General features: G+C 32.6%; 1 protein-coding gene and 1 pseudogene across 1 annotated transcript in view; both read right to left on the bottom strand.

The window, feature by feature from the left end:
* LOC132735510 (heat shock 70 kDa protein 12A-like) overlaps positions 1-25,457 on the bottom strand; it is an 88,055-nt gene that overhangs the window by 32,683 nt on the left and 29,915 nt on the right. The gene's annotated exons all lie outside the window — the stretch shown is intronic.
* On the bottom strand, positions 350-24,557 carry LOC132735507 (heat shock 70 kDa protein 12A-like; annotated as a pseudogene).

The raw sequence follows: 25,457 nt of genomic DNA on the forward strand, positions 1-25,457 counted from the left end.
GCAATAGAGTGTTAATAAGGTTTGTCCATATTTGTGCGGTGTGACCTAGGTTTTGACCCCAGGTGACCCATATTCAAAGATGACCTTAACAATCATCAAAACAAAATTTCCAGACTAATTTCCAGGATATTTAGCTCCTGTGACCTAGTTTTTCATCCAAGATGACCCATGTTCGAATTCATCCGATCATTTATCTAGACAAGCATGCTGACAAAGTTGATTGCGATTGATGCTACAGTGTTAACATACAAATGAGTTGAACGACGGAGATTCAACGTCCCTAAAAGCTCACCCTGAGCAAGCCTAGTTGAGCTAAGGAAGATTGAATACTTAGAAGTGTTTTATCCAGATTTATTAGATAGTACAGGTATATACACAATAGAAGAAAGCAAGCACTTAACAATTACAAATCCGATTACAAAACAATATTTTAAACGTTTGTTCTACAAAACAAGTAATATATTTTAAAAATAAAAATTTGAAAAAGAAATCTCCCAAGGCATCAATATCCAAAATAAGAATTATCCCTTACATAAAAAGCAATAAAATATTTTCAACGTATTCACACGTATTTATTTTATGTTAAAGGCAATTTTCAAATTTAAACTAATATCAGAAAACTTTTATTTAGAATTTTCAATTACATGTTTTTATTTAGTACATATGTTTATAATGTACCTTTAAATGATATATTTTTAAATATTGAAACAAATAAAATTCGTATTTATTTAAGTTTTTCGTATCTTAACTGTAAATAATCATATTTAATGCAGTGAAATATATTTCCCGTTTTTTATCACTGGTGTCCTACCGGACTATTTTCTTTTAAATACACAAAGTATAAGTGGATGTCTTTCAAAGTGTTATGTCAAAAATATAAAAATATATACAATTAACAGAAAATTCATTTTGTTCCATAAATAAAGGCGTGGTATGAAAACTATCATTTTCACTCGAGGCTACTGCCATTCATTAAATATTCATTTTCATACCACTCGATAAAAATGAATACTGTATCTATACAATAAACTTGAATACCCCCTGAATATACAGTGAAACAAACATTAAAAAACACTTTCATGTTGACATGTACTTAAAAATTACACATTGTATACATTCGATGTCATTAGCTCATTCAAATCCAACATGATTAAAGGTTACAAAGCGTGACAAAATGGTAAATGGTAGTATATTGGTACATTTACCCAGCAATCTAAAAGCATAGAAGCTGCATTAAATAATTCATGATTCCTGTATTAGATGTTTTTGTCAATTAAACAGCAATATATTTGATGTTATAAATATATAAATGTTTCAAACGATAAAGTTGAATGGGAATCTAAGGTCCATCAAAAAATGTCCGTTCCGTTTAAGACGTCTTGATCATTATCAAGAAGTCGTTGTTACTGCTTGTTTTTTTTAAATATATTTTTAGCATGTTTAAATACACTAAATTAAATTACAGATCATAAGGATAAGAAATAAGAATCAATACTAAAAAAAGCAACACAAGCATGATCATCATCATTCTACAATACACATCTGGTTGAAAATATTTATTTTAAGGCAAAAGCTAATTAGCCAATGATTTCATAAATCATGGCTGTACAGACTTGTTTATTGTCTTATAACATTCAATCAAGAAAATCAACAGTTCTTTTTGTAACTTCGCCAGTTACTTTGTCAACAACTTTTACTTCAATCTCTGTGCCTCCAAAAAGAAATGTTGTTCCAAATTTCCTTGCTTTGCCTAACGACGTGTCAGGAATAGGAACAGTGAACGTGCCAATCTTTCTGCATTCTGGATCAGTAACAAAAACTGGGTTGGGGTTTGGAGAATCATATATCTTTATTCTTATTTTTGTTTGTGTATCATAGAGAGGGGGACACGTAGCCTCTTTTTGTTCTTCGCCAAGTTGAACAGACTGATTTATTCTAGCATGAATTTTGAAAATATTATAGCATCTCATCTTACCATTTTTGTCAAGTTTTGTGTTGGTGTTTGGATGTTTGCATTTATCAGTGGTACAATGAGAGACTCTTTCGCCGTAAGTAAATTTACAAACTCTCTCGGCAATAGTTGTCGGGTTGTGACCAAATATAACTGCTCCTTTTAAAACAGCCAAACCTGCCTCGTCTGGAATGATGATTTTCATGTCTGGAAAGTGATCTTGAATATGTTCCTGCAGCATTGGAGACTCAGAAAAACCACCAACCATGACAATTGCCGAGCAACTAGTAACTTGTGGGTCTGCCAGAAGTGTTTCCACGTGATTGAGGATACTCTGAAGTGGAATTGCGAAGAAATCTTTCATTACATCAGCTTCCATCCTTATTTTGTCACCAGTTAGGACTAACTGTTCTCCAAACCTTGATTTTACGACACACTCTTTTAAAGGTGTACCACTTGTTTCGCTTGCTATTTCAACAAGTGAAATTGGAATCCTCAAAGTGATTTTTCCAGTCTTTCCTGGAGCAATTTCTCTCTTTTTTATTTCAAAATCTCGAAACATATCTATGAAGTCATCCATGTGATTTTCTTTGAATTTTTTTTACCCTGTTTAACCTTTAAATGAAGGAAAAGTTTAAAGATATCTTTCGGTTTTGATATTTTAAATTTTTTTAAACATATGTATTGTACTTTTGTTTCCCAAAATGCAAATGAATGTGGGCATATTTTCACATAAGAAAAGGGCAAAAATTAAAATTCGAGGAGTGGATAAATACGTTATATACCTGGTACTGATTGACCTATTAATTTTAACTAGAATAAATCAATACCAGCTTTGTTAAGTCGTTGCCTTTTATAATCCTCTGGGTGAATAACAATTCACGATACTCTAAAATCATACTTACCTTATCTTAAGTTCCAAAATCAAAATTAATTCACATAAAATTTGAGAAATACTTTAATTAATAATTGTTACAACACTAATTCCAGGATACCCACCTATAATCTCTGACAGAAAGGCTTCGAAAGCTTCATCAACCTTGGTCCCACCCCATGCTCCACCACTTGCCTTGTGGAGCTCTTTTAGATTCCCGTTTCGTAATACTTCATGAATGGTGATGTCTATTGTTCCGCCTTCAATATTAAAAAAGAAAACACTTACAAATTTTTATCAATATCGTATGTTCCCATTACCTTTATCTTGTTTAGCAGCATTTGACATAAATGAAATATTTCTACATATCTGCTATGTATATTAATTCTGCTATATAAATGAGCAACTTATTTTGTCCATAGAATGTTGTGTTAAAGTGACATTATGCTCACTTTTAAATGTCAAATATATTTCAAACGACTTAAAATTATGATGGTAATTAACCAAAAATTGAAAAGGATTAAATATATAACACTAAATTATTATACTATACTAGTAAGTATGCCCCACTCTTCTAAAATATATGACTTTACCTTAACATTTAGGACAATATTTTGAAGGTTTTCGTTGAGAGGTGGTTTATATATTATTCTTGCAAAGGGAAACCTAAAATTGGACACAATAATGGCAAAATGCAAGATAGATAGACGTTAACTCTGCACTCACCATTTTCACTGGGATGGACATAGTGTTACTTTAATATATACAACTCAAAATTTGCTAAGGATCACCTTTTTGACATTTCATATTTCAGTCCTATTATAATCATATTAAAATCATATTTCCGCTAACGATACACTTGTACGGGGACCTCATAATCGTGTACTTAAGTTAACGATTTGTCATGTACACCTTGGGGTATCCCAGAGCGTTGTCTCTAGCATGTGGAACCGATTCTAAATGACTGGAAATGTCTAGCAGGGCCCCGCCGGAGGTCGGGAACGTTCAACGACTCAAAATGTTAGAAACAGGTTGCATGAGCTGGGTTAGGGTCATCACATCACAAACCGATATCTTGAGGAGGCAACTATAATCTGCATGGACCGGTCAGCGCTGTCCCCTGATTTAAATCCAATTGAGCATGATAGGGATATGCTTCAGAAAGCCATTTCCTCACGCCAGGTCCAACCATCAACAGTTCAGGAGCTAAAACATGTAATCATAGAGGAATGGGCCCATATTTCTCATCACAAGGTCTGCAGGCTACTCAGCAGCATTCGCATTCGGTGGTGATGCCAGGCCGTAATTAATGCCCACAGACACCATACGTATTAAACACCTTACGCCAACCATGTCCTGATTTACAAGGCGTTTTTTATTCCACTTTGTGATCTTCAAAATGTTGATTTTTGTCCAGCACACTCTTTCCGCAACAGGCAAACGTCAAAGAACACTTCCATTGTCATTATTTTCATAAAAAGCAAAGCCTATCTAATTATATTTAATTCATTTATTTCAAATACACAAACCTAACGCACTGTAGAAAAAGTAATCCTTAGCAAATTTTGAGTAGTTTATATCATAAAGAATTTTATTTGTCATGTTCGTGCACATAATTATTTGTTATATAAATAAATATAGCCTATCAGACAAAATGTCCGTATTGTTAAACGAAAATGATTCGGAATTGTATTGCTCACGTAATGTCATTAAGATATGGTTTAAAATATCATGTAGATTCCAAGACCAATGTATCATACGTCACCAACCATCTGTTATAAAATTCGTGACAGAACTCTCAATATAAACAACCTCTATTCTCATGTGTGTCTATGATAAATGACTATCTATATAATTTAACATAAATAACACGTTTGTAACGCCGAGAGAAACACTATTTTTCGAGGGATGATTTTTTTTTTACTTTCCCGAACAAATATCGTAATGATCTGTTTGTTTATTTTGGTTTTATGTCACACCGATACATAGGTAATATGGCGAAGTTCCAGCTTTACTGGTGGAGGAAGACCTCAGGTGTCCTTCGGTACATTATTTCAGACACGAACGGGAACCTGAGTAGAGCAACCGACGTTCCGTAAGCTAGATGGATAGCTACCTAAAGAATCCAAAGTCCCTGTCGGGATTCGAAACCACAGCGGTGAGGGGCAAGTGGTGTAAAGTCAACGACCTTAACCACTCGGCCACGGAAGACCCGTAAAACTCTGAAAATATCAACTAAATTTAACTGTAAAATAGTGGAACCAATAATAATAATAATAATTCAACTTCCTTACCTTACAAGTTATAAGTGTACTTGAAGTTATTTCTTTCTTTTATTCTTTAAGGATAAATCATAAATCAAAACACAAACCCATTTATAGTTATGAAATCTTTGAAATATTATCGTATCTAGAATATTCTTCATATGGCTTGTGACAATGTGCATTTACGAAATTACGATGATATCCTCAATCTGTGTACCACAACTGTCATGTTTTACTGATTAAATTTGTTAAATAACCCTTTGTTCCATGCTTCTATAGCAGCTTGTTTCATTTTAATAACTTCCGAAAAACAAACAATGGATATTTCTTTTTCTATTTTACAACATTAAGATATTTAAGACCGAAAGGCACTCTATGGTGCAAACAACTAAATTGTATAGATGTCAAAGTCAATCTTGCGATGCCACTTAATGATGAACTTTGAAAATAATTAGGCTGAATCGAGCAAAAATCGCGGCCATTTTAGCTTTCAGAAAATAAATCACCTGAGTTAAATGGTACTGTTACCTATATAATAGGACAGATTTCATGGTCATGTGGTACACTTGCATTAACAATATGAACAACTCCCAAAGGTCCATGCAAAAGTTTACAGAATAGTAAAGAGTAAGAATATATTTTTTACCACCAGCATCCAATACCAGGTACTTCGTCCCTGCTTGAAATTTAGCCAATGATATTTTGTCTCGACTAAGACTTTTCTCAACTGGTAGATGCCGACAAAACAAAGATGCTGCCTCAGGTTCTAGTGCAATAGTTAGTTTCTCAGTCGGTATGCCAACCTTGCAAATAAACCTCTAGCTTAATTCAAATAACATAATCACATACAATAAACGACTAGCTATTTTATTAATGTTTAACAACATAACTATCATTCTATGATAAATGAAATCAGTTGGCGTTGTTTATACAATAGTTTAACAACGTATACATTATTCTATGATAAAACGTAAACCAAAATTCAGTCTCGTAACTTTTGTTAATTTAGAATATCTAGCCGTTGTTGAAAAGTAAACTGACAAAAACAAATATTTATACAAGAGGGTCATGATGGCCCTGAGTCGCTCACCAGAAACAACGGCTTTTCAGTGTGGGAAATTAATTTTTAAAAGAATTTGCTGAAAGGCAAGTCCAGCTCTTTCGGCAAGTTCAGCTAAACTTTAACTTGCCCCTCCAGTAATATACTTTCACAACACTGATTGTTTTAGCTTTTTTTCTTCATAATAAAAAATAGGGCCACTAAGATGGCCCTAGATCACTCATCTAACACATCATTTCATTATTCACAATATAAATTAATATATTTTGCCCTAATATTTTGGAAAGGCTTTGTTAAAATATGTATGTTGCAAGTGTATTCCTATGAGACTATGTAGAATAAATGCAGAATAAATGACCACTGGAGCAGGATTAATTTTGACTAAACATTTTTTTTTATAACTTTTTTGAATGAAAACACAATATGTCACATGCAAAACATGTATCAAAATAGAATTCAACATCAAAAATTACACAAATAACACCCTTGGTCCAAATTTCAAGTCTGTACATAAAAGACAAAAAAAGTAGGTAAAGCGCTATCAAATATATCAAAAGTAGGCCAGTTCATATCAAAATTCAATTCAGGATCAGAAGTTAGACTCCTTGTCCAAATTTCCAGCAGGTACATAAAAAAACGACAAACTAGGTCAAACAATATCAAATAATAATATCAAAAGTAGTCAGTTGATATCTTAATTAATTTCGCATCAGAAATTACATTCCTGGTCCAAATTTCAAGTCTCTGTATATCATTCCAAATTTCAAGTCTCTGTACATCAAAAACAAGAAAGTATGTGCAATGGTTTCAAAAATATCAAAAACAGTTCCACTGATACCAAAATTCAATTATGCACATGAAACTCAGGTTCAACAGTCTGTCCCAAAATTTATTGAAATGTGCTTTTTCCAAGTTTAAATCCAATTCAAGAAAAAAAAATGAAAAAAAAATACAATTTTTAACAAAATTCAATAACAAAATTGAGCATACAAACTCATCTTTGTTAGTCAGGTACAGGAGAAACAAATTTAATGTTTCTTTAGGCCTATTTTTTTCCTGGTTAATGACCTACAACTGACCTTACAATTATGGAATATGATGTCCGATTTCTAGTGCTGAAAGATATTTCCACATCATAAACAGGTCATGACATTAAGACTTTCTCCAAGCCATTGAACCTCTTTTGGAAAAATTGAATAACATATGTACACATTCCAACATAAGTTGTTTCCCTTTCATTATGAAAAGATATCCTATATCATAGAAATTTATTGAAATTTATGAAATTCTTACTGAAAATGTCTAATTTGGATAAAAGAATGAACAAACTTTGTATGGGAAGCTGCATATCCTATTATAGGCCAAGTAAAGTTGGTTTTTTCTATACAAGAAAAATATTACATACATTCGTATCAAATATAGGTACGATTGTATACTACTTTTTGTGAAGACTTTGTATGTTTGCTGCATTAAAGGTGTAATGTAAAATGAGCAAATATGTTATGAGATACTTTATATCTTTAAACATTTTCATGGAATGTAATTAATGTATCATCATATTAAAGATGCATGCCTTTAGATGAGAAAAGTTTTTTTAATGACACTTATAATCATTATATTTATACTGTGACCTCCTATAGTGTGAAGAGTTTAAAACATAACATATCTTCTTTGTGTGAAGTCAAAACACGTTTATTTTATATTTATAAAAAGACTGTGTATCCATTGTCAATATTTTTTAATATTAAATTTGAGCATAGAATATCTTTAAACTATAATTTGAAGAAATACCATGACCTGTGGAATTAAAGCTTTAGCTTAAACAGGGTCAATCAAATTAATATGACTAATGAGCAAACTTGATAAAAGACTACCTAAGAATGCTACAGACAAAGTTTGGTGATCATCCATCAAAAATTTCATTAGGAGATGATGTTCAAAGGTTTTTCTATATTTAGCTTTAGCGGCCCCTTAAAGGGGCCAATCAAATTAAATAAATATGAACAAACTTGATAAAATACTACCTAAGAATGCTACAGACAAAATTTTATGATCATCCATCCATTACTTCTGTAGAAGGAGACGATAAAAGGTATTTCTATTTTTAACTTTAGCTGCCCCTAAAAGGGGCCAATCAAATAAATATGAACAAACTTGATAAAAGACTACCTAAGAATGCTACAGACAAAGTTTGGTGATCATCCATCAATTAGTTCTGTAGAAGAAGATGTCTAAAGGTTGTTCTATATTTAGCCCTAGAGACCCCTAAAAGGGGCCAATCAAATTAATATGAGCAAACTTGATAATACACTATCTAAGAATGCTACAGACAAAGTTTGTTGATCATCCACCTATTAGTGCTGCAGAAGAAGACATTTAAAGGTATTTCTATTTTTAGCTTTAAAGATCCCTTAAAGAGGCCAATGACATTAATATGAGCAAACTTGATGAAAGACTTCCCAAGAATGCTACAGACAAAGTTTGGTGATCATCCATCAATTAGATCTGTTGAAGATGTCAAAAGGTTTTTCTATTTTTAGCTATAGCGGCCCCTAAAAGGGGCCAATGAAATTAATATGAGCAAACTTGATAAAAGACTACCAAAGAAGGCTACAGACAAAGTTTGGTGATCATCCATCAATTATTTCGGTAGAAGAAGATGTCTAAAGGTTTTTTTCTATTTTTAGCCCTAGAGACCCCTAAAAGGGGCCAATCAGATTAATATGAGCAAACTTGATAAAAGACTACCAAAGAATGCTACAGACAAAGTTTGGTGATCATCAATCAATTAGTTATATAGAAACAGACGTTTAAAGGTAAGTCAAAATCGCTTTACTCAAAATTCCGCCTTAGTCGAATAATTTCTAAAGTCCCGTCAAATTTCCTTCTTTATCTTTGTATTTTAACTCCGCTTAGGTCAAATTTTGACTTACCGAGACTCCTGTTTAGTCGAAAAGAAAATTTGGTCCCGTCAATTAAAGTCCACATATTTTCATCTCAATTAGTCGAAGTGTGAAAACAGCCGACTGATCAAAGGTCGGCGACATCAAGGTGAGATGTTGTCACTCGTGATTTACACGTTTCATAGTAATTTTAATTGCCGGTCATAATGTTTTATTAACACGTCGTAAAAGTGTCTTTAATCCGTTTCACGACTTAATTGGTTTTAACAGTTAGATAACTAAATTAAAATTTAATTACATTTCTTTAAAAAAAAGTCTGACGGGTGTTAGTCAAATAACAGCCTAGTCAAATAACAGCCTAGGTATTGATGTGTATTATCAACGTAAATGATATTTGTATAATTAATGTTCCGTCATATTGCATACATTATTTTGTACTTCCGGTTCACGATAGTTGCTAATTTCGTTTTCGTCCGATGATCAATTAAATCAAATATAATTGTGTGTTTATGTTTCACTATTAATATACATGTATTAAATTTTGAATGATATATTTTTGTTCATTTAAAATTTGTAGTAGAAAGTGATTTACCGTCATTTCAATGGTTAAATATTGCAGCATTGCCGCTAACAACAATAAGAAACCTACTTCTTTGCACATTCAATCAGGTACATGTATATACATGTACGAAGTCAACGTAATGGCGGTAGTTCCACGTTACTCGAATTCCGTTTCTCTCGAAGTAAAATACCCAGTCCCTTGGATTTCGAGTTACCGAGGGTCAACTGTATTTTTATTTTTAGCTATAGCGGCCCCTAAAAGGGGCCAATGAAATTCATATGAGCAAATTTGATAAAAAAAACTTCCAAAGAATGCTACAGACAAAGTTTGGTGATCATCCATCCATTAGTTCTGTAGAAGAAGATGTTTAAAGGCTTTTCTATTTTTAGCCCTAGAGACCCCTAAAAGGGGCCAATTGGAATGACATGAGCAAATTCAAGTTTGACTGTCACAAGGATGCTACAGACCAAATTTGAAGTAAATCTGCTTAGTAGTTTCAGAGAAGAAGACGATTGTTGACGCATGACGACGGACGACAGACGCCTGAGCATCCCCCTTTGATACTAATAGCTCACCCTGAGCCTTCGGCTCTGGTGAGCTAATAATTTAAAGTAATAAGAATTATCTTAGCAGTGTCTATACTAGGAGGGGGATGAGGGGATTTATCCATAATGTTTAGAATTCCCCCCTATTTTTTCAGAGGCAGGGGGAAAATTTTACATAGAGAAAGAAGGAAAAAATGAACAAATGTTAAAAATTCTCATTTTTCGACAAAATCCCCCGATTTTTCAAATCCTAGAATAGACGATCATTGCGAATGAAAAACCAAATTGTTTAACGCATTCGATAATATTTTGTTTAGCTGGTTTGTTTTAATTTTGTTTCTTTTTCGGGGAGGGGGTGGGGCTTGAGATAATGAGTTTCAAAAACAAATTAGATACACTGACTACGTTTTACTCTTAAGATGAATTTTACATATCTTGATCATCTATTTTTTACTTTATATCTTTCAAATCCTTAAATCGAACAATATTTTGAAAATACGTATATAAAAGTTACATAAAAAATCCATTTTATAATTATATATATAGTTTTGTAAATTTACTTCTTCGGCGGCTTCCCTCATAAACTGCTTGGCGGCATCATTCCAAATAGCTGGAACTGTTAATACCCAGTGAATATCACTGTCTCTTATGCAATCATCAGCAATGCGTTTCTCTGACATCTTAACCAAGTCATCTTTAAGATATTTGATTGACAAAGCAAAAACAGTCTTTGCTTTAAGCTCTTTACCACTTGCATCTTCAATCATTAAATTCCGTTCTATGTCCTAATGCGAAAAAAGGTTTTATCCATATTATGCAGCTGCGATTGTCAAAAAAGTTACTGACAATTTAGTTTTTCACCAGAAAAATGTCGACGTTCAGACAAACTGTAGCAAACTGTAGATGGCAATCACCTTAATCGACATTTCAGGATGAGAGGGGCAACAATTTTTAAATACTGCCTGACGGCCAGAAGTCTAATAGCAGGGAAAAGACTAAACATAGCGATTGAATGACGATACCGTAGCATGGAACGTCATATCTGCCTCATGTTGTTACATTTCGTTTTATTTTTTCCTACAAACGTCTTATCATGTATTATAGTAGTGTTGGCGGCTTGCCAACGTTTTTATGAGAACCTGTCTTAACGAAGTCTTATTACATCAAAAATTCATGTTATCATGTCAAAACGTAGTGCTGATTTGTCTAAATACTGTCTTATTATTTCAAAACGCCATGTTATCATGTCCAAATCCGGTGTTAACATGCCTAATGAAAGTCTGTATATGTCTAACACGCACGCCATCTTTTCGAATTAAGATTTCAACATGTCTTAAAACAGCCTTGTTTAAATGTCGTGTTGAATTTTCTTGAATCTTCTTATGATGTGGAACAGTAGTGCTACCTTGACGGAACCTGTCCGTGCTCTGTCTTTGCCCTGTCCTGTTTTTGTTTGGGGTCCGCCTGGGCTCCTTGCCATTGGTTCTTGTTGCTGGGTCATATGGGGGTGGCGTTCATTGAACGCCGCCTTTCCTTGTTGATCTTGTTTATCATATTAGGTGTCATCTTGTCCAAATATGATCCATCCTGGTTTGGTATGACACTTTTGTATTATATTATGCTGTGTTTTGTCTTGTCCAAATGTGGTATTGACTTGTCTAAACACCGTCACATTATGTTAGACTGCTACGTCATTTGTGCTCAAATTCGGCATTATCTTCTCTAAAGAATGTCTTTAATGTCAAAATAGAATGCTGTCTTGTCGAAATGTTGTGGTAAATTGTCTAGATATTGTCTTATTATGTGAAACAGTAGTGTTATCTTGTAGGAACTTGGTGACTAGTTGTCAAACTCATGTCTTATCATGTTGGCTAGTAATGATATCTTGTTCAACCTTTATATTAAATTGTCCGAGTATTGTTCTTTTTTGTCAAACTGTTATGTTGCTTTGTTGGTGTTTTTCTGTCTAATTGTGCCAAGAAATCATGACTTCATGTCTAACACTGTTGTAATCCTGTCTAAAAATATACTTATTATGTAAAATCCTAGTGTTGACATAACTAAGTGTTGAGAATTGAGTACCGCTCAAGCCGGTATTATGGGGCGTGAGGGATGTTGCACATATTCATTATCCCTCATGTACAGACGCAGTCAAACCGAGTCTGTAATTCTCTTGTGATTTTATTGTGATTAATGATTCCGAGGGATCACTTTGTTTCAAGATTTTTATAATTCACAACAGCAGGTGTCAAGTGCCGTGTGGCAGCTGTACAACGTTGCCCCGTACTTCACTTCAGTGTTGTTATATTTTTCTGGTCCTTTGGGATCATTGATGCCAGTACTTATAATTGTTGAGAATTGAGTACCGCTCAAGCCGGTGCTAGGGGTCGTGAAGGATGTTGCACATATTCATTATCTCTCATGTATATACTCAATCAAACCGAGTCTACAATTCTCTTTTGATTTTGTTGTGATTAATTTTTCCGATTTTTTGCCACTAAATTATGTTTGTTTGTGCCAACGTTATTTAATTATGTCAAACAGTATTGTTGACTTGTCAAAAGATGGTATTAACATATCACTGCCCTTTTTTCTCAGATCACCATGTTGTTTTGTCCAAATATTAGGTTAACCTGCCTAAACACTGTCTTATTATGTGAAATGTGGTTGTATCTTTACACATTAAGGAAATGAACTGTTTAACCGCTATTTAAGTATGTCACGCTATTTTGTCCATTTGCAGATTTAACTTGTCTAGATTTCGTCTTATTATGTCAAATAGTAATGTTATCTTGTCGAAACGTGGTGATGACTTGTCTTAAATTATTATATTTTTGTCAAAGTGTCATTTTATTTTGTCAAGGTGCGGTGTTAATTAGACTAAACATCGTCCTTTTATGGCGAAGTATCACTTTTTTCCTTTTCAAATGTGGTATTTACATGTTAAAACACAGTATCATTATGTAATACACTGGCGTTGACGTGCCAATTTATTACGTTAACGTGCCTAAATACCGTCTCATAGATAATAGTGTTATCCTGTAAAGATGCGATGTTGTCCAAATTAAGTATCGTGTGACCAGAGCGCGCGAGAATAGAGATGGCGCGGAACGTGATAAAATAACGGGACAGTTTAACAAAATCAGACTTTCTCAAGACAGAACTTAATTTTAATAAAATGAAACAATTATTAGATATGATAAGATTGCTGTTTTTCTCTTACAAGAAAACATCAAATTTTGATAATATAGCACTTCTCTTTTACATTATAAGACATAGTTTTTTTACTTTATACAACTAAAATTTAACAAGTCAAAACCGCTTTTCAACAAAATAACATACAGTTAATCATAATAAGGTCGTTCAGTACGACATAATTGTTGTGCTTGTGTTATTTTACTTTTTTTCTATTCGGCATCTTTCTTGTTGGGTGGTTCCAGTATTCCTAACTTGAATACTGTTGAATCACCCTTAGGATATGTGGCCTGCTTTTTAAATTTTTTCTTTTGACTTCAAATCTGTGATATGCAGGCTTCATAACCTCAGATCCCCGTTCAAAATTCCATTTTATTTAGTTACGCCCATTGTTTTCTCGTTTTAGGGCTCATGCATTTTTTTATTTGGGGACCATATGCCGCTTTTCATGAAATGGCACTAACGTGTCACATTGAAGGTTCCATGATAACCGCCATATGAACACATCTGTGGATGTTTCAAAATTCTAAATTTTACCAGTTCATTTAAAATGTTGAATTCTGCTTAAGTCGGTGCTAGGGGTCGTGGACGGTAGTTTGCACTTTACACATCTGCGGATGTTTCAAAATTCTAAATTTTAGTAGTTCATGTTAAATGTTGAATTCTGCTTAAGCCGGTGCTAGGGGGCGTGGACGGTAGTTTGCACTTGACAGTACCGTCCATGAACAGGCTCAATCAAACCGAGCCTGCTAAATTTTCAATTTTGCCGCGTTGGGCTTTCTTTAGGGATTCTTATTTTACTCTATTTTACAGAACCGTCCATGAACAGGCTCAATCAAACCGAGCCTGCAACATTTTCAATTGTGCCGTGTTGGGCATTCTTTAGGGATTCTTATTTCACTCTATTTTATCGCCACATCAGCGTTGTTTGTGCCATGTGGAGGCTGTAAAAGTCGCCCCGTACATTAAATCAGGGATGTTATATTTCCGATCCTTAAAGATCTTTCAGCACGACATAATTGTTGTGCTTGTGTTATTTTAGTTCTTTCTATTCGGCATCTTTCTTGTTGGATGGTTCCAGTATTCCTAACTTGAATACTGTTGAATCACACTTAGGATATGTGGCCTGCTTTTTAAATTTGTCTTTTGACGTCATATCTGTGATATGCAGGCTTCATAACCTCAGACCCCCTTTCAAAATTCCATTTTATTTAGTTCCGCCCATTGTTTTCTCGTCTAGAGAGATAATGATCAAGTGCAACATCCCTCATGCCCCTAGCACCGGCTTGAGCGATACTTAATTCTCAACACTTAATATTGCTGGCATCAATGATCCCGAAGGACCAGAAAATATAACAACACTGAAGTGAAGTACGGGGCACTTTTTTACAGCTGCCACACGGCACTTGACACCTGCTGTTGTGAAGTACAAAATTCTAGAAACAAAGTGATCCCTCGGAAGCATAAATCACAATGAAATTACATGAGAATTGCAGACTCGTCAAGATCACATTTTGAAGAGATAAGACTACCGTTACGCATAATAAGGCAATGTTTAGACAACACAGCACTAATAGTTGACATAATAAAATAGATAAATACAGAATCCCTAAAGAAAGCCCAACACGGCAAAATTGAAAATGTTGCAGGCTCGGTTTGATTGAGCCTGTTCATGGACGGTACTGGAAAGTGCAAGTTAAGACGTTTTCTAGGCAGGATAAAAAGAAATGTAACAGCATGAGGCAGCTATGGCGTTCCATACCGTAGTGTTAAGACATTGATCAGATATTGGTGTATGGAATAGTAAAATTTATTTAATACAATATACTGAGTACCTCAGACAATTTTACGTTCTATGCGATTTTGTACATTTGGCATATATATATATATATATATATCATAAAGTTTTTATTAACAGGTATCTTATATTTTCCTGCATAACCTTTTGCTTTAGAATTGTACATAATATTACAAATACAACAGTGTAAACATTTTGATTGAACGCCTATACCAGAGTTGAAAAGTGCTAAATTAAATACTGCTCAATTTATGTAGAATTTCAGGGATGAAGTGAATAATAAACTCACTATTCTACCGAATAAGCTCATCTTAAAGCGTTTGAAAAAGTACCAATTTTTGTGTTGTTGATCAAGTGCCAGTTCCCCATACTTGCTCTCAGCCTCATATCCGAATGAGTGCAACGTGTTACCGTCCGGATGAATTAGAACGCATGTTGGTCCTATGGTTATAATTATAAATAACATGAAGAATAAGATAATTTCTTATTTTGACTGTCAATTAAAACTCGTACTGAATATATAAAACAAACTATAGAGCACATTTTTATTTATTAATATATGATATACCACCCCTAATGGACAGTATAAGGTTCTGTAAAACTAACAACATAGGACAGTTATATGCCTTAAAAGTCACCTTGTGCAAAATTTAAATAAAATTTACCTTGGGTTTAAGAGTTATGGACATCTCTTTAATCAAAACTTTGCTTTTTTCAGAAATGAGGAAACTCTAAATAATCTATAATAATCATCATGATGAAAAATGTTTACCTATTGCTCATTGTAAAAAGAAAACAAAAAAATAACATTCAGGTAACAAATTACACGAGCAAGCTGATTGTTTCTCAACAAAATGTATTTAAAATGTATACAAATTTACCCTACCCCACCCACTTTTAACACTTATTTGCCAATTTCCCTATATAAAAAACCTTCTAAAATTTACCACAATTAGTGGATGTTTTCAAAGTTTGTCTACATGTTCTTACGAGGATATTGGTTGATCTTGCAACAACAAAAATACTTATACCTTGTAGTTTTTATTTTATTAAACTTTGAAAATATCTTGTATCATATATTCTATTAAATTTGCCTTTATTTAGCAAATAAATACCTACAATAATTATATAATTAAAATCAAACATAAGGGATCAGAGAGATACATAAATACTGTTAAAAAGAAAAAAAGAGAAATATAAATAATTGCCCCTTCTGGGGTATGAAGTTTAAATGCAGTTGACAAAAGAATTTTAGCCTATTTGAATACTCTTCAAAATGGAGGTAATGCATTAGCAGTGGTCTACCTTAACGACCTTTATTGCACTATATTTGGGAGAAGAAATTGTGCGGATCTTTGCGTTCTGAAAACTCATTGATTCAACTTTAAAGTATATCAATGCCAATTAAATTTTGGATTTTCATCTTTTCATATTTATTGTTAGGTTAATTAGGTATTGATTATCTTTTAAATATCATAACATCAACGTTACAATGTTACAGTATGTTTAAAAAATTAAACTCGTTGAATATAGTTATCCTTTTTGTACTTTATCTTCATACCTTTTTGTGACACAAGTTGGCCACCAGTCCAATTTTTCGCAGAAATCTTTGTAGGGTCTTGTTCGAATTCGTGTTTGAAGGAAAACGCCCATCCCGAGTATGTTGTCCCAAAGTCAATGGCCGCAACAAGCAAGGAGCTCATCTTTACATACGTTTATGAAAAAGAAATACAAATTACTATCTTGCGTATAAAAATAATACTGGCAGGATTCGGTCGCTAACTATGGTTAGACCTAAGTGACGCCATGAATTTTCTCTAGTCGAACCCTCACATATACACAGTCTTTCTGGTTCCAAAGATGTGGCTATCACCGAAACTAGAAATTTGCAGTGCATCGGCTACATCAAAACAATAGTGCCCGATCCCTGCCTTAATGACTTATGGATGTGCTCCAGATAATTTATCAAGCAATTATTTTTAATCTTATTGATCTTTTTCTCAGTCTACAGATTTCAAATTTTTTTGGTAATAATTTTTAATAAGCTTTTAAGTTGTTGTTCGGTAGGTTATAATTAATGTTTTCTATAAGATATCAGATGAGCGATGCAATGAAAGGCTTAGTTTACTATGACTGAATGAATTTTCTTGAATTATTGTGGTTTCAGTGAACTACCGGTTCGGCGAACTTAATTTATGAAGAGGTTCGAAAGTGGTTTCGTCGCTTTTATGTTATATAGTAATTAAAGGCAATGTACTTGGTTCATTGATACATTTATAAAAAATGTATTTATTTATTTATTTTTAAATTCTCTTCTATATAAATACTACAATATAAAACAACATAAAAACATATCATAAACATGTATATAACCATTATATACATAATTACAAGAGACTACAAATGTATGCACATAAAAATGTATTTTATATCAAAGACAATTTACATGATAAAACAGCTGCTAATCGTATGTAAAACAAATGTAAGAATAAAGCAGGTAAAAGAGGAGCACTTCTGTCATAAAAAGGTTGGATTTTAAATACTAAGTGACCTGATAAGCGTCTTCTCATTATTTTATAGAAACATATAATAGTATATACATAGATAAGATTGACGTCTATTTAGAATATCGAAACAGGTTTTAGTACATCTTCTAATTAAGAAGGTATTTGTTAAAAGTAAAACACAAGTTTATCATTATCTGACTTGAAGGTTATAAAAGTGTGATCGACGGCTGCCGCCTCATGGAATAAGTTTATCTGTAATCATTATAAAGTGAGTACTGTAAGATAACATATGATTCTGATTCAACATTTTAAAATGGACAAGTACAGTTTTGTTCACTTAAGTTTTCATGTTTTCCAGATTCGATCTAATGAGAGCAACACCACATCGAAATTTACTGAATGCAGATAAGTGTAAAGGTGGCATAATCATGGTGCAATATTACTCAACACTATAATCTTTTCTAAAAGTACAATGTATTCTTAGTTTATTTCTTCATTTCTTCCTCTACCCGAACTACCTAGAAATCTATTGATAAGCTGTTTCCAGTCACATATGTACCTATTTATCCATCAAAAAAGATATATCACTATCAACAATAGTATGTTTTGATACATGGTTAGAAGTGTAATAAAAATGTCTGAGCCAACATTGAACACGACAATACAAAGTTTTACAATTGTTGTTTGCTTTACCATTAGCTCAAAGAGCAATTATGATACCTGCATGTATCGCGTTGGGTTTATATCCACCAAAAGAAAACCCCAAGGCTTTATTATCGACGGCATTAACACATAAGAAAGACCGGTCTTCCTGAATTGCTGCACTGTAGTTTATCACGGACCACACAATTGAATCATAAAGTTTGGTGTAGACAGCGTATGGAACGTCTCCTAAACTTTTGCATTTCGCAATAACAAGACCAAACACTCTTCCAGCATTTTAAGCTACATGTTTAGCAGTTATATTAAATATTTATTGCAGTTTAAGAATTATAAGCACAAGTATTTCGTGCTCTATGAACTTGGAGTAAATATGTAACTGACAGGCGGATAGATACGTCACTCGAGGCCTTTGCGTTGTATTGTACATGTCATATTGCTCACCGACCCATCCCTTTGACCGTTGTCAGTCTTATACTATTGGTTTTCAATTAAAATAGCCATTATTTCGCTAAGCCAAATGTTAGAATATATCTGTAGTCAGTGAATTAGGAAAAGCATGTTGTTTTTTTTTACTTTATTGACTGTAAAACATTTGGTTATCGCTATCTGTAGATATCGACATGTTGATAATCAAGATAATAGTTTATGTTAATAATCAAGATAATAGTTTATTTAACAGGCTTCGAGTTAGGTCAGAGAATCATCTTCGGAAGACATAAAGTGTTATAATATGTATTGATGTGTATTAGTAACTGTTGCATGTCTAAAATGTACAACTTTGCATTTTTCACAATTAATAGTCATATCATTTACAGAACGCCAGTCATTTAGAACGTGTAACAGACACTGTAAACCATTTGAGTTCTCAGCCAGCAACACAATGTCATCAGAATATAATAAAATACAAATCTTTTCACTATCAATATCCACTCCTACATTGATTTTTATCAAATATGTAACCAAATTATTGTAATAATGAATGTTAAAGTCCACTACGTTTCACGTTTTTCCCAGACTAAAACAATGACGTTTGCTGTTAACATGGACTTATTTCCACGCACGATTTTCTATTTCGATTTCTCCGTTCTTTTTTGAAAAATTTAGCCTAAAAATACAAAAGACCGGTAGGGCCATGTCAACTTCATGAATTACCGATTTCATCTTCATGAATTCACAAATCAAACTTCGTGAATTCACGTTTTAAACATACGGAATCCACGACTTCACGAATTCACGATTTCAATTTCATGAATTCACGATTTCAACTTCATGAATCACGATTTCAACTTCATGAGTTCATGATTTGAACTTCACGATTCAATTTCGTGAATTCACAATTTCAACTTTACGAATTTACGACTTCAACTTAATGAATTCATAATTTTAACTTCACGATTCAATTTCGTGAATTCACGATTTCAACTTCACAAATTCACAATTTGAACTTCACGAACTCACGACTTCAACTTCACAAATTCATCTTCACGAATTCACGATTTCAACTTCGTGAATTCACAATTTGAACTTCACGAATTCATGATTTGAACTTCACGATTCAATTTCGTGAATTCACAATTTCAACTTCACGAATTTACGATTTCAACTTTATGAATTCACGATTTGAACTACACGATTCAATTTCGTGAATTCACGATTTCAACTTCACAAATTCACAATTTCAACTTCAAGAACTCATGACTTCTACTTCACGAATTCATCTTCACGAATTCATGGTCACGTGGCATATACGTTGAAGTTGAAATCGTGAATTCATGTAGTTGAAATCGTCAATTCGTAAAATTAAAATCGTGAATTCTTGAAGTTGAAATATTGAATTCATGAAGTTGAAATCGTGAATTCACGAAATTGAATCCTGAAGTGAAAATCGTGAATTCGTGAAGTTGAAATCGTGAATTCATGAAGTTGAAATCGTGAATTCATGAAGCTTAAATCGTGAATTCACGAAGTTGAATTCATGAAATTGAAATTGTGCATTTCTGAAGTTGAAATCGTGAATTTATGAAGTAGAAAACGTGAATTCATAAAGTTGAAACCGTGAATTTACGTAGTTGAATTCGTGAAGTTGAAATCCTGAATTCGTGAAGTTGGAATCGTGAATTCATGAAGTTGAAATCGTGAATTAGTGAACTGATAACAGATATTTATTTCAAAGCGCAAACAATAAAACTTTACAACATTTGAAGAGAACTATTTATACATGTCGCGCATGTTAAGAAATACTAAGCCATAAAAAAACAAATAACGTAGATAACCTTGTCTTAATAGTAAACGAAATCGTACACGTTTCCTTTCGTTTGTCAGTACCCATTTATCCTGTTATGAATGCAGCTACCTACCTTTTATTAATGAAAAGGAATATTTGCTTTATTAGACTTTTTATGTAAGATTGGCATAACGGAAAATATATTTCAGTGGCGCATTCCAATATTATCAACAATTTCCTATTTTTATAAATTTTATGTATTATCTTGGTGCAAAGATGTTTGGATGAGTGAATTGGTCTATAATGGAATTTTAGCAAATACCGTAAATATATATGTTGAAAGTATATAGTATCAGGCATAACAACAAGTCACGAAAAAAATATTTCTGAAAGTTGTTTGCAAGTGTTAAATACATGATCCGATATGACGTATATTCATATAGCAGATAATACGTATTATATACGTGTAGTTGTAAATCTACTATTATACATTATTCTGGAAATAAAACTATACATGGTTATCCAGAAGCAAATTGTACCATAAAATCCTACCGTTTACTTTTAACATGTATTGTTTATCCATTCATTTATAACAAAAAATGACCAGCATATTATGTTTTTGAAAACTAAACTTTTGTTTATAACATGTCACATAAATCTTGATTTTTTTCTTCCATATGTTTTATTTATTAGAAAATCATGAAAGGCCAACTTCGTTGTTTAAGGAGGTAATTACCACGTCACACTTTATGAGCAATGTGTGATATCCGAGTATAAACTACTATGGAACGCCATAGCTGGCTAATGCTGTTACATTTCGTTTTATTTTTCCCTAAGAACGCCGTATTATGTATAATAGTACTTAGTGTTGGCTAGCCAACGTTTTATGAGGACCTGTCTTAAAGCGTCTTATTACGTCAAATATTCATGTAATCTTGTCGAACTTAGTACTGACCTGTCTAAACACTATCTTATTATTTCAATACGTCATGTAATAATGTCCAAATCCGGTGTTCACGTTAACATGCTAATGGAAATCATAATATATCTAACACGAACGCCACCTTTTCTTTTGTCATTTCATTTTGTCAAGTTTCGGTGTGAATTAGACTAAATATCGTCCTTTTACGGCGAAGTATCATTTTTCCTTTTCAAACTTGTTGTTTTCTTGTTAAGACACAGTATTATTATGCCAGACAGTGGCGTTGACTTCCCAATTTATTATGTTAACTTGTCTAAATACCGCCTCATTATTTGAGATAATCGTGTTATCCTGTCCAGATGTGATGTTGTCCAAATTTAGTATCACGTGACCAGAGCCCGCGCAAAGCGTGAAAAGATAGAGCAAAAATGATAACGGGACAGTTTAACAAAATCAGACAGCGCTTTCTCAAGACGAAACTAAATATGTTTTTCAGTTTTTACAAGAAAAAAATCAAATTTTTAAAACTTCTGTTTCACATAATAAGAAAGAGTTTTGACAAGTCATAACCACATTTCGACAAGATACCGCAATTTTTTGAGTTAATAAGACTGAGTTTTAACAAGTCGCTTTATGACAAAATAGCAAACAGTTTATCATAATAAGGGATGATTAAGTCCAGTCAACACCACATTTCGGCAAGATAATGCGAATATTTGATATAATAAGACAATTCAGTAGTGTACGTTGGCAAATTAACATTTTTCTTTGACACAAGAAGACAATGTTAACGCATTAAAATACCATATTTTGACAAAATAACACAGCAGTTTGATAAAATAAAGCTGTGCTTTGACAAGTCAACATCAAATTTCGTCAAAAACACTACTGTTTCAAATGATCAGACAGTTTTCTGACAAAACAGCTCCACAATTTGACCAAATAGCGCGACTAGTTGACATAACATGACACATCTTATACAAGCCAAAACGACATTTTGGCATAATTACACTACTGTTAATAAATACAATGTAAAACTGTTTAAATAATTAAACAATGTTAAGACAAGTCAACATCACATTTTGAAGTGCAAGGACAACTGTTACGCATAATAATGCAATGTTTAGACGAGTCGACAAAATACTATGACAACACAACACAAATATTTCGCATAAAAGACGCTTTATAGGCAAGATTAAAAGAAATGTAACAACATGAGGCAGCTATGGCGTTCCATACACTACAACAAATTGGTACTGTACTGACCTGTTTTAAAGACTTTTGTTATATTTTCGATTCAGTATTTCTACGATAAGAAAATTCAAAAAACCACAGTGTTTACACCTTCAACGAGAAATGCCTTTGTTCATTGTTGCTACGTGATTACACGCATTACTGGTTCAAGGTAAACCTTATACTTGACCGATAACGTTTTACAAAAGCCGTAAATAAATATATTAATTAACTCTTTGTATTTACCTAACAAGCCTTTGACAGAAAACACAGATAAAACTAAAGGCCTCAAACTGTTAACCTACATACATGTATTTCTTTTCCTGTAAGTTTTGAATTTGATGTATTTTTATATTACATGTCTAATTTAAAGTTATGAAATATGATTCAGATATCTATAAAAAGAACCAGGTGACTTTTTTTCATTTAAGTCTCAAAAAGATTCCCACGTCAAAATAAAATCGGTCATCTTGATTTCTTTCCAATCAAAAAGTATTTATGCGTTTGACAGTAAACAATGTCTTTTCGCTTGGACAAGATTAAAATGGTTAAATGCTAAACATTTTGTACAGGAAAGTATCCTAATTCAAAGATTTACAAATCATTCTTTATCAAGGTTTACTGTTTATTTCTAAGTCACATGTTAATATACATATATAGAGTACAATATGACTTTTTAACATACTGTTTCGAAAGAAAGAACATTAAAATATTTAAGAAACAGAGACTTGTTCATTCATTGTTTCTAGAGTAGTTACTAAATGGAATTCTCCGATTGTACATATTATGCTTCGTTTTTTTATACATTTACAATACTTGTCCTTTTGAATCACAAACTATAATTCTTAACAGGATTGTGTCATAGTTCTAACATATACTGCTTTATGTGTAATGGCTTGCGGATAAATTATCTTACATATATTTTTTACCTGCAAAATATTTTTGGTTTAATGTTGGTTTTTGTTTTTTTTTTCTTTACATGTAAAAAGTAGAAAGCAGAGATCTTCACCCCAATGAATACCATTTAATTCAAAGGATATCATTAAGATTTATTTTAGCAGTAACGTATTGCCTATTCATCAGTATGCTCGACCGTTTTTGTTTTAGTTATTTTATATATTTCCCTATATATTCTTCGCTTGCACCTGCATTTTTCAATATGTATGATGACGTTAAAATACATGTATATTGAATATGAAAAAAAATTATGATTAACTTACCCATATGCTTAAAAGATGCTGCACCTTAAAAATTTAAATGTAAAACGATTTTATCTGTCCTTACAACTATAAAAGCCAATGAGCAGGCTTCTTTGAACCGAGCTTGCAACATTGTAATTGTACGGTTTCAGGCTTCCTTTATGTATTCTGTGCAAATGTTACAATTAATTTAATTATAGTTATTTGCTTTCCTGACACTTACTTTAAATTCGTTTTGAGAATACCAGACATGTGGAATTGAAACTAAAATATTAAATATATCACAGAAATTCAGTTTTTCCCGAAGTAAAATTCTAAATTAACAGCTAACATATTCAGCTATTTTCAATCAATGAAAAATAAATGTACTCACTTTTTGTCCAAGAATTAACAACTTCAAACCATAAAATAAAGTACACAAGGTTTTGTTTTCTCTACTGAACGTTTTGAAAACTAATCTGCTTCCTATTTCGACGATCAAGAATATAATAGGACAAATTCCTTGAAAAGTGAAGAATTTACTTCCCTTTTAAAAACAATGTTAGTCAATTCATCTGAAAGCTTTAACTTCTTTCGTATCTTTGAGTTCGTTTACTTGGAAACTTGTTAACTTATGGGTAACGGTCAAAATCAACAAATATTTGTTCTCTTTTTTCTGTTTGTATTGCATTAAGTTTTAAATTAGACATTCGTGTTAATTACGTTTTTACCGATCGATCAAGAGAAAGAGATTTAAACGGCATATAATTTGTGAAATCACAATGTGTCTTGGCCAAATGTTGAATGGTTCTAAAAAGTAAAATTAACTGAAATTTCTTGTAGCTTGACAACAAACTTGTGCATATTACATATGTTTTCTGCTTGAATGATTGTTTGCTGACTTATGGCAAGGTGTTTTGACCTGTCAATTATTTTTGTTTCACCAGTTGTATAGTTGAAGTGTCTTCGTCGTTTCGTCTGCAACAACAAGCTTTTTTCAGCTTATTGGCGTGCTTTCAATATTTCGACTTCTCCTAACCCCACGCGTTCGTCCTAGTGTTTGTAGAACTATATTCCCTTGAAAGTGTTATGGTACATAAGTGTTGCCTGATAATGGAGAAAGTATTTAACCGACTGAGTAGCTCAAATGAGAGAACCTCGGAAACACATTTAGTAAGTCACGACTTTGCGCATTGGCTAAAGTGAACTGGTCTTTAATGGAAATCTTGTAATACCATAAATAGTTATATTGTCAGACATAAAAAGCCATGAAAGAATTATTTTTAAATGTTGGAGACATGATCCGATAATAATATATAAATACATTCATATGGCAGATACTAATTTTCTCTAGAATAGAATATTACTATTCATCACAATTTAATCTTCATACTAAGGCACCCGAAACTTAATCAACATTTTTTCTAGCAATAATTAATAAGACTATTTAAATGATACCTCCTTGTGTTTTTATTTATATTTGAAATAATTGTTGATAATGTGCTCATTGTCGAAACATTTTGCATTTATTAATGCAATTTATATACGGATATAGTATACATTATTCTTATAATAACT

This window comes from Ruditapes philippinarum, unplaced genomic scaffold, assembly GCF_026571515.1.
Source record: "Ruditapes philippinarum isolate M1 unplaced genomic scaffold, ASM2657151v2 ctg4906_1_1_1_1, whole genome shotgun sequence".
NCBI classification, from domain to species: domain Eukaryota; kingdom Metazoa; phylum Mollusca; class Bivalvia; order Venerida; family Veneridae; genus Ruditapes; species Ruditapes philippinarum.